Raw genomic sequence first — 12,057 nt, forward strand, 5'->3', positions numbered from 1 at the left:
CATACAGCTCTGGACTGGTAACCAAGGGTTGAACCCCATACGCACATTACACGCACACACCTTTCACACAAGAAGCTAACCCTAACTCACAGTTAAACGCCTACGCCGCCTAAAGAATTCACGCGCAAACGGCCCTAACTGTTCGGCATTCCGACTAGTGGAGATCACACCGCTAACATCTAATGTCCATCAGTCCAGCTAATCCCCATACCCCCTAGATCCCTAATGTCCGAATACATCGGGCACTCCGCGATCAAGTGAACCCAGTCTTCACATCGCGCCCCACACAAATCAGACAAAATCTGAAGTCTGGGTTACCCTCAACAAACGTAACGTCCCGGATGTACTCATAAGTCACCCGACCGTTAGAGCTACTGTCCCAACGGTCTTGCCACCTACTCCTAACCCTATCATATAGAAGCTCCTTGCTCCCTAGATATCCCTCCCTCTCCACATCATCATCGGAAATCCAGTCATTCCGCAGCAATGACACACTCAAGCCCCTTCTTAACCTGAATGCAACAGCACGCTGTATGACAATCAGTACAAGAGGGGGTGCACCTAACAAAACTTGCATCGCATCCGTTGAAACGGTGCGACATACAGGCAAACATGCAAGCATCATGCAACGTTGCACCGAGAGGAGTTTTCGGCGACCAGAGACCGTCATCGCTGTTTCCCACCATATTGCGGCTCCATAAGTGGCACAAGCTACAAATAGACCACGATATATGGTGCGAACAGCACGACGTCCAAGGCCGCAAGCACTTTTCCAAGTACTGGAAGAAGACTGATGCCCCGATAAGAACGAGGATCGCTCCTGATCTTATCCGGGGACTTCAGGAGAGGAACAACCCTAGCAATTTTCTACTCGCGTGGAAAATAACCCTTCCATACGCACTTATTATAAATGGCCTCCAAGTATTCCGGAATGAACTTCCACAAGCTTTTGCACATCTCGTTTAGACCCGACCAGGACAAAGGCGTACCCTAACTCTCCATCGTCTAATGGAGGGACAGGTACCTCTTGTGCTTGAGGTACCTGAACCTCCGCCCTAGGAAAGAACGCTCCTAACAAAGCCCCCGCACACTCTCTCCACGTTGATAACATAGTGTCACCAACGCGAAGAGAGGTCCCTCTTACGACCCCGGCAGATCCTATAGAACTGACCCCACGGGTCGTCCCTATTCTCACTCACAAAATTCCTCCACTCCTCCTTTTTAACTTTAACCAACATATCCTTATATTCCCTAACCGCACAACTAAGTTCATGCCTAAGCTGGGACAGCCTGTCAGAATTGGACCGTCGAGCGAGTTGAAACTTTCGCCTGACAGTCCTCCTCTTCAAGGTTAACTCACGCGTCCACCACTTAATTTTCCTAACCATAAAACTTTCACACTTTCTTAGTACCCTATCATTCACCCCCCAAACTACCTCATAAAGACGAGTAATCTGCTAGTCAACCCCCAAGTCTTCAAACACTCTAAGCGGTATATCTAATACCGCTTCCCTAACAGATCGTCCATATTGGTTCCAGTCGATACCAGAGGTACGCCATCGCCGCAATGGACTCCCATACCGCGAAGGGGGGGATCTGGGAGTGACCATAATTTGGATCAAATTATGATCACTCAATCCCCACCCTCCCTTAACCTCCCATCTAGCTACAAACGCCCTATCTGCTGCCAGATTCATAAGCGTCACGTCAATGCCACTCACACCTCTAGGCCCATCAAACGTGTACCATTCACTCGGCTCATTCACAATGAGGACGTTTTTAGCCACCACCCATTCACTTAATGCCTCGCCTCGACTGTGGCTTTGATATCCAGACGTACGCCGGGATATCTTAATAAACCACATCGAAGACGAGGCATTCGCATCCAGCCCTAGGATTAAAGGGCTACTACCCGCAAGTAGTAGTAGCTTATTCATGTAGCTCAGGTAGGGCTATAGGGGCTCGCTAAATTTGCCGCACAAACCTGCTACAATCAGCCTACCGAACTCCACCTCTACCGCGACACATACACCCAGTTGTGAAGATTCCACAACTACGCAATTGTAGTTGGGATCACTCGCAACAATTGCAGCATTAGCCCCAAGGTCCGTGAAGACTTTGAAACTCCCAGGAAGACCCCGAACCACACCATTGGTGGCGTAGGGATCCTGGAGTAAGGCAATACCGCGCCTCCCCTCAGTCATACATTCCCCCAACTCACACATTACGACATACGCCCCCTGGCAGTTTAACTGAATTATTCTCCCCATCAGTGTCTGGCAAGGGCGCGCTCAACAATGCCACAGTATATCGGGCAGACAGCTGACATCATAAGATGCCCAGCTGGTCTACCTTTGAATGCGCATTTGCGGCAATGGGGTGCATTGATGCAACCGGCAGCTCTGTGGCCTTCCTGACCGCACCTCCGACAGACATCTGATATGGCCCTATACCCAACCGAAGGTCCCGACCCTTCTCCATCTCCACCCGACGTGGCATCATCCACTACCATCGAAACAGCGGATTACCCACTTCCAGCGAGGGTCTTAACCCTCCTTCTCCGTGGAGGAAGCATCTCAGCCAACGACTCCCTTGCAAGCAGTCTGATCCGCCGGCGTACCACTGACGCAGAAGACTCACTGACAGGAAGGATTCTGAAGCAGCTGCTCTCTGGGTGCGAGCGTCTGAACGCACTAGAAAATGCGACTCACGCGCAAGCCCGTTCAGTAACAGCGACCACCCAAGCGGTCGATTAACGCGATCTCGCAGGGGTACATCCCATTACTCCAGCCAATGGACCGGAATAGGTTACCCAATTGACCGCCGGGCAGAGATAACCACGTTGCACGAATACCTAATGGTAAGCCAATGCAATACACAATGTGCACTTATCCAATAGCCGCTACCTAATCGCCAAAAGTATGCGCATAAATTAAAAAAATCGCCAAAATGTGTACTCGACCGAAAAACACACTCGCGGTCCCGTACCCGAGCAATAACAACGTACAAAACAGAATTCCGTGAGAATTTATAGCAACAAATATCCACGTAAGGCTAACCCGTAAATAAATATCGCTCAAAATGAATACGAAAAATCACTACGAAAAAATCGCAACAACGCGCACGCACGTCTACTCGCGTCGGAATGCAAACAACGAATGATCAGGTGTACAACGTCCGGTGTGTTTAACGTGAGTACCTGCCGTCGACGGCCTTCTCTCACGGCGCTCAAAAGCACAGCGTATCAATACAATGCGTTGATCAGCGCCCCGAAAATGCTATTAATTTTTCAGTACCGATTGGTAGTGTGGAATGGACACACTACACACCTTGGTGAGGTTCGAGGCCTATCTAAAAGCTCTGCCGTACTCCACATTCAACTGACAAAACGTCAGTTCTTCAAGCATTTGGGTATAAACCACAATCACCACGATACTCCCCGAAGGGCCAGTCCGCACGAGCAGGTTGGAGCGAACTCCAAGGGCCCCTGCTCCCCGTGGTATCAGAATTAAGTCTTCGGTCAGACCTTGTTGCCGAAGCTACTACCAGTTGAGCCTCCATACAGCTCTGGACTGGTAACCAAGGGTTGAACCCCATACGCACATTACACGCACACACCTTTCACACAAGAAGCTAACCCTAACTCACAGTTAAACGCCTACGCCGCCTAAAGAATTCACGCGCAAACGGCCCTAACTGTTCGGCATTCCGACTAGTGGAGATCACACCGCTAACATCTAATGTCCATCAGTCCAGCTAATCCCCATACCCCCTAGATCCCTAATGTCCGAATACATCGGGCACTCCGCGATCAAGTGAACCCAGTCTTCACATCGCGCCCCACACAAATCAGACAAAATCTGAAGTCTGGGTTACCCTCAACAAACGTAACGTCCCGGATGTACTCATAAGTCACCCGACCGTTAGAGCTACTGTCCCAACGGTCTTGCCACCTACTCCTAACCCTATCATATAGAAGCTCCTTGCTCCCTAGATATCCCTCCCTCTCCACATCATCATCGGAAATCCAGTCATTCCGCAGCAATGACACACTCAAGCCCCTTCTTAACCTGAATGCAACAGCACGCTGTATGACAATCAGTACAAGAGGGGGTGCACCTAACAAAACTTGCATCGCATCCGTTGAAACGGTGCGACATACAGGCAAACATGCAAGCATCATGCAACGTTGCACCGAGAGGAGTTTTCGGCGACCAGAGACCGTCATCGCTGTTTCCCACCATATTGCGGCTCCATAAGTGGCACAAGCTACAAATAGACCACGATATATGGTGCGAACAGCACGACGTCCAAGGCCGCAAGCACTTTTCCAAGTACTGGAAGAAGACTGATGCCCCGATAAGAACGAGGATCGCTCCTGATCTTATCCGGGGACTTCAGGAGAGGAACAACCCTAGCAATTTTCTACTCGCGTGGAAAATAACCCTTCCATACGCACTTATTATAAATGGCCTCCAAGTATTCCGGAATGAACTTCCACAAGCTTTTGCACATCTCGTTTAGACCCGACCAGGACAAAGGCGTACCCTAACTCTCCATCGTCTAATGGAGGGACAGGTACCTCTTGTGCTTGAGGTACCTGAACCTCCGCCCTAGGAAAGAACGCTCCTAACAAAGCCCCCGCACACTCTCTCCACGTTGATAACATAGTGTCACCAACGCGAAGAGAGGTCCCTCTTACGACCCCGGCAGATCCTATAGAACTGACCCCACGGGTCGTCCCTATTCTCACTCACAAAATTCCTCCACTCCTCCTTTTTAACTTTAACCAACATATCCTTATATTCCCTAACCGCACAACTAAGTTCATGCCTAAGCTGGGACAGCCTGTCAGAATTGGACCGTCGAGCGAGTTGAAACTTTCGCCTGACAGTCCTCCTCTTCAAGGTTAACTCACGCGTCCACCACTTAATTTTCCTAACCATAAAACTTTCACACTTTCTTAGTACCCTATCATTCACCCCCCAAACTACCTCATAAAGACGAGTAATCTGCTAGTCAACCCCCAAGTCTTCAAACACTCTAAGCGGTATATCTAATACCGCTTCCCTAACAGATCGTCCATATTGGTTCCAGTCGATACCAGAGGTACGCCATCGCCGCAATGGACTCCCATACCGCGAAGGGGGGGATCTGGGAGTGACCATAATTTGGATCAAATTATGATCACTCAATCCCCACCCTCCCTTAACCTCCCATCTAGCTACAAACGCCCTATCTGCTGCCAGATTCATAAGCGTCACGTCAATGCCACTCACACCTCTAGGCCCATCAAACGTGTACCATTCACTCGGCTCATTCACAATGAGGACGTTTTTAGCCACCACCCATTCACTTAATGCCTCGCCTCGACTGTGGCTTTGATATCCAGACGTACGCCGGGATATCTTAATAAACCACATCGAAGACGAGGCATTCGCATCCAGCCCTAGGATTAAAGGGCTACTACCCGCAAGTAGTAGTAGCTTATTCATGTAGCTCAGGTAGGGCTATAGGGGCTCGCTAAATTTGCCGCACAAACCTGCTACAATCAGCCTACCGAACTCCACCTCTACCGCGACACATACACCCAGTTGTGAAGATTCCACAACTACGCAATTGTAGTTGGGATCACTCGCAACAATTGCAGCATTAGCCCCAAGGTCCGTGAAGACTTTGAAACTCTCAGGAAGACCCCGAACCACACCATTGGTGGCGTAGGGATCCTGGAGTAAGGCAATGCCGCGCCTCCCCTCAGTCATACATTCCCCCAACTCACACATTACGACATACGCCCCCTGGCAGTTTAACTGAATTATTCTCCCCATCAGTGTCTGGCAAGGGCGCGCTCAACAATGCCACAGTATATCGGGCAGACAGCTGACATCATAAGATGCCCAGCTGGTCTACCTTTGAATGCGCATTTGCGGCAATGGGGTGCATTGATGCAACCGGCAGCTCTGTGGCCTTCCTGACCGCACCTCCGACAGACATCTGATATGGCCCTATACCCAACCGAAGGTCCCGACCCTTCTCCATCTCCACCCGACGTGGCATCATCCACTACCATCGAAACAGCGGATTACCCACTTCCAGCGAGGGTCTTAACCCTCCTTCTCCGTGGAGGAAGCATCTCAGCCAACGACTCCCTTGCAAGCAGTCTGATCCGCCGGCGTACCACTGACGCAGAAGACTCACTGACAGGAAGGATTCTGAAGCAGCTGCTCTCTGGGTGCGAGCGTCTGAACGCACTAGAAAATGCGACTCACGCGCAAGCCCGTTCAGTAACAGCGACCACCCAAGCGGTCGATTAACGCGATCTCGCAGGGGTACATCCCATTACTCCAGCCAATGGACCGGAATAGGTTACCCAATTGACCGCCGGGCAGAGATAACCACGTTGCACGAATACCTAATGGTAAGCCAATGCAATACACAATGTCCACTTATCCAATAGCCGCTACCTAATCGCCAAAAGTATGCGCATAAATTAAAAAAATCGCCAAAATGTGTACTCGACCGAAAAACACACTCGCGGTCCCGTACCCGAGCAATAACAACGTACAAAACAGAATTCCGTGAGAATTTATAGCAACAAATATCCACGTAAGGCTAACCCGTAAATAAATATCGCTCAAAATGAATACGAAAAATCACTCACACGTCGGAATCCAAACAACGAATGATCAGGTGTACAACGTCCGGTGTGTTTAACGTGAGTACCTGCCGTCGACGGCCTTCTCTCACGGCGCTCAAAAGCACAGCGTATCAATACAATGCGTTGATCAGCGCCCCGAAAATGCTCTTAATTTTTCAGTACCGATTGGTAGTGTGGAATGGACACACTACACACCTTGGTGAGGTTCGAGGCCTATCTAAAAGCTCTGCCGTACTCCACATTCAACTGACAAAACGTCAGTTCTTCAAGCATTTGGGTATAAACCACAATCACCACGATACTCCCCGAAGGGCCAGTCCGCACGAGCAGGTTGGAGCGAACTCCAAGGGCCCCTGCTCCCCGTGGTATCAGAATTAAGTCTTCGGTCAGACCTTGTTGCCGAAGCTACTACCAGTTGAGCCTCCATACAGCTCTGGACTGGTAACCAAGGGTTGAACCCCATACGCACATTACACGCACACACCTTTCACACAAGAAGCTAACCCTAACTCACAGTTAAACGCCTACGCCGCCTAAAGAATTCACGCGCAAACGGCCCTAACTGTTCGGCATTCCGACTAGTGGAGATCACACCGCTAACATCTAATGTCCATCAGTCCAGCTAATCCCCATACCCCCTAGATCCCTAATGTCCGAATACATCGGGCACTCCGCGATCAAGTGAACCCAGTCTTCACATCGCGCCCCACACAAATCAGACAAAATCTGAAGTCTGGGTTACCCTCAACAAACGTAACGTCCCGGATGTACTCATAAGTCACCCGACCGTTAGAGCTACTGTCCCAACGGTCTTGCCACCTACTCCTAACCCTATCATATAGAAGCTCCTTGCTCCCTAGATATCCCTCCCTCTCCACATCATCATCGGAAATCCAGTCATTCCGCAGCAATGACACACTCAAGCCCCTTCTTAACCTGAATGCAACAGCACGCTGTATGACAATCAGTACAAGAGGGGGTGCACCTAACAAAACTTGCATCGCATCCGTTGAAACGGTGCGACATACAGGCAAACATGCAAGCATCATGCAACGTTGCACCGAGAGGAGTTTTCGGCGACCAGAGACCGTCATCGCTGTTTCCCACCATATTGCGGCTCCATAAGTGGCACAAGCTACAAATAGACCACGATATATGGTGCGAACAGCACGACGTCCAAGGCCGCAAGCACTTTTCCAAGTACTGGAAGAAGACTGATGCCCCGATAAGAACGAGGATCGCTCCTGATCTTATCCGGGGACTTCAGGAGAGGAACAACCCTAGCAATTTTCTACTCGCGTGGAAAATAACCCTTCCATACGCACTTATTATAAATGGCCTCCAAGTATTCCGGAATGAACTTCCACAAGCTTTTGCACATCTCGTTTAGACCCGACCAGGACAAAGGCGTACCCTAACTCTCCATCGTCTAATGGAGGGACAGGTACCTCTTGTGCTTGAGGTACCTGAACCTCCGCCCTAGGAAAGAACGCTCCTAACAAAGCCCCCGCACACTCTCTCCACGTTGATAACATAGTGTCACCAACGCGAAGAGAGGTCCCTCTTACGACCCCGGCAGATCCTATAGAACTGACCCCACGGGTCGTCCCTATTCTCACTCACAAAATTCCTCCACTTCTCCTTTTTAACTTTAACCAACATATCCTTATATTCCCTAACCGCACAACTAAGTTCATGCCTAAGCTGGGACAGCCTGTCAGAATTGGACCGTCGAGCGAGTTGAAACTTTCGCCTGACAGTCCTCCTCCTCAAGGTTAACTCACGCGTCCACCACTTAATTTTCCTAACCATAAAACTTTCACACTTTCTTAGTACCCTATCATTCACCCCCCAAACTACCTCATAAAGACGAGTAATCTGCTAGTCAACCCCCAAGTCTTCAAACACTCTAAGCGGTATATCTAATACCGCTTCCCTAACAGATCGTCCATATTGGTTCCAGTCGATACCAGAGGTACGCCATCGCCGCAATGGACTCCCATACCGCGAAGGGGGGGATCTGGGAGTGACCATAATTTGGATCAAATTATGATCACTCAATCCCCACCCTCCCTTAACCTCCCATCTAGCTACAAACGCCCTATCTGCTGCCAGATTCATAAGCGTCACGTCAATGCCACTCACACCTCTAGGCCCATCAAACGTGTACCATTCACTCGGCTCATTCACAATGAGGACGTTTTTAGCCACCACCCATTCACTTAATGCCTCGCCTCGACTGTGGCTTTGATATCCAGACGTACGCCGGGATATCTTAATAAACCACATCGAAGACGAGGCATTCGCATCCAGCCCTAGGATTAAAGGGCTACTACCCGCAAGTAGTAGTAGCTTATTCATGTAGCTCAGGTAGGGCTCTAGGGGCTCGCTAAATTTGCCGCACAAACCTGCTACAATCAGCCTACCGAACTCCACCTCTACCGCGACACATACACCCAGTTGTGAAGATTCCACAACTACGCAATTGTAGTTGGGATCACTCGCAACAATTGCAGCATTAGCCCCAAGGTCCGTGAAGACTTTGAAACTCCCAGGAAGACCCCGAACCACACCATTGGTGGCGTAGGGATCCTGGAGTAAGGCAATGCCGCGCCTCCCCTCAGTCATACATTCCCCCAACTCACACATTATGACATACGCCCCCTGGCAGTTTAACTGAATTATTCTCCCCATCAGTGTCTGGCAAGGGCGCGCTCAACAATGCCACAGTATATCGGGCAGACAGCTGACATCATAAGATGCCCAGCTGGTCTACCTTTGAATGCGCATTTGCGGCAATGGGGTGCATTGATGCAACCGGCAGCTCTGTGGCCTTCCTGACCGCACCTCCGACAGACATCTGATATGGCCCTATACCCAACCGAAGGTCCCGACCCTTCTCCATCTCCACCCGACGTGGCATCATCCACTACCATCGAAACAGCGGATTACCCACTTCCAGCGAGGGTCTTAACCCTCCTTCTCCGTGGAGGAAGCATCTCAGCCAACGACTCCCTTGCAAGCAGTCTGATCCGCCGGCGTACCACTGACGCAGAAGACTCACTGACAGGAAGGATTCTGAAGCAGCTGCTCTCTGGGTGCGAGCGTCTGAACGCACTAGAAAATGCGACTCACGCGCAAGCCCGTTCAGTAACAGCGACCACCCAAGCGGTCGATTAACGCGATCTCGCAGGGGTACATCCCATTACTCCAGCCAATGGACCGGAATAGGTTACCCAATTGACCGCCGGGCAGAGATAACCACGTTGCACGAATACCTAATGGTAAGCCAATGCAATACACAATGTGCACTTATCCAATAGCCGCTACCTAATCGCCAAAAGTATGCGCATAAATTAAAAAAATCGCCAAAATGTGTACTCGACCGAAAAACACACTCGCGGTCCCGTACCCGAGCAATAACAACGTACAAAACAGAATTCCGTGAGAATTTATAGCAACAAATATCCACGTAAGGCTAACCCGTAAATAAATATCGCTCAAAATGAATACGAAAAATCACTACGAAAAAATCGCAACAACGCGCACGCACGTCTACTCGCGTCGGAATCCAAACAACGAATGATTAGGTGTACAACGTCCGGTGTGTTTAACGTGAGTACCTGCCGTCGACGGCCTTCTCTCACGGCGCTCAAAAGCACAGCGTATCAATACAATGCGTTGATCAGCGCCCCGAAAATGCTCTTAATTTTTCAGTACCGATTGGTAGTGTGGAATGGACACACTACACACCTTGGTGAGGTTCGAGGCCTATCTAAAAGCTCTGCCGTACTCCACATTCAACTGACAAAACGTCAGTTCTTCAAGCATTTGGGTATAAACCACAATCACCACGATACTCCCCGAAGGGCCAGTCCGCACGAGCAGGTTGGAGCGAACTCCAAGGGCCCCTGCTCCCCGTGGTATCAGAATTAAGTCTTCGGTCAGACCTTGTTGCCGAAGCTACTACCAGTTGAGCCTCCATACAGCTCTGGACTGGTAACCAAGGGTTGAACCCCATACGCACATTACACGCACACACCTTTCACACAAGAAGCTAACCCTAACTCACAGTTAAACGCCTACGCCGCCTAAAGAATTCACGCGCAAACGGCCCTAACTGTTCGGCATTCCGACTAGTGGAGATCACACTGCTAACATCTAATGTCCATCAGTCCAGCTAATCCCCATACCCCCTAGATCCCTAATGTCCGAGTACATCGGGCACTCCGCGATCAAGTGAACCCAATCTTCACATCGCGCCCCACACAACTCAGACAAAATCTGAAGTCTGGGTTACCCTCAACAAACGTAACGTCCCAGATGTACTCATAAGTCACCCGACCGTTAGGGCTACTGTCCCAACGGTCTTGCCACCTACTCCTAACCCTATCATCTAGAAGCCTCTTGCTCCCTAGATATCCCTCCCTCTCCACATCATCATCGGAAATCCAGTCATTCCGCAGCAATGACACACTCAAGCCCCTTCTTAACCTGAATGCAACAGCACGCTGTATGACAATCAGTACAAGAGGGGGTGCACCTAACAAAACTTGCATCGCATCCGTTGAAACGGTGCGACATACAGGCAAACATGCAAGCATCATGCAACGTTGCACCGAGAGGAGTTTTCGGCGACCAGAGACCGTCATCGCTGTTTCCCACCATATTGCGGCTCCATAAGTGGCACAAGCTACAAATAGACCACGATATATGGTGCGAACAGCACGACGTCCAAGGCCGCAAGCACTTTTCCAAGTACTGGAAGAAGACTGATGCCCCGATAAGAACGAGGATCGCTCCTGATCTTATCCGGGGACTTCAGGAGAGGAACAACCCTAGCAATTTTCTACTCGCGTGGAAAATAACCCTTCCATACGCACTTATTATAAATGGCCTCCAAGTATTCCGGAATGAACTTCCACAAGCTTTTGCACATCTCGTTTAGACCCGACCAGGACAAAGGCGTACCCTAACTCTCCATCGTCTAATGGAGGGACAGGTACCTCTTGTGCTTGAGGTACCTGAACCTCCGCCCTAGGAAAGAATGCTCCTAACAAAGCCCCCGCACACTCTCTCCACGTTGATAACATAGTGTCACCAACGCGAAGAGAGGTCCCTCTTACGACCCCGGCAGATCCTATAGAACTGACCCCACGGGTCGTCCCTATTCTCACTCACAAAATTCCTCCACTTCTCCTTTTTAACTTTAACCAACATATCCTTATATTCCCTAACCGCACAACTAAGTTCATGCCTAAGCTGGGACAGCCTGTCAGAATTGGACCGTCGAGCGAGTTGAAACTTTCGCCTGACAGTCCTCCTCTTCAAGGTTAACTCACGCGTCCACCACTTAATTTTCCTAACCATAAAACTTTCACACTTTCTAAGTACCCTAT

This window comes from Bactrocera oleae, chromosome 3, assembly GCF_042242935.1.
Source record: "Bactrocera oleae isolate idBacOlea1 chromosome 3, idBacOlea1, whole genome shotgun sequence".
Classification (NCBI taxonomy): Eukaryota; Metazoa; Arthropoda; class Insecta; order Diptera; family Tephritidae; genus Bactrocera; species Bactrocera oleae.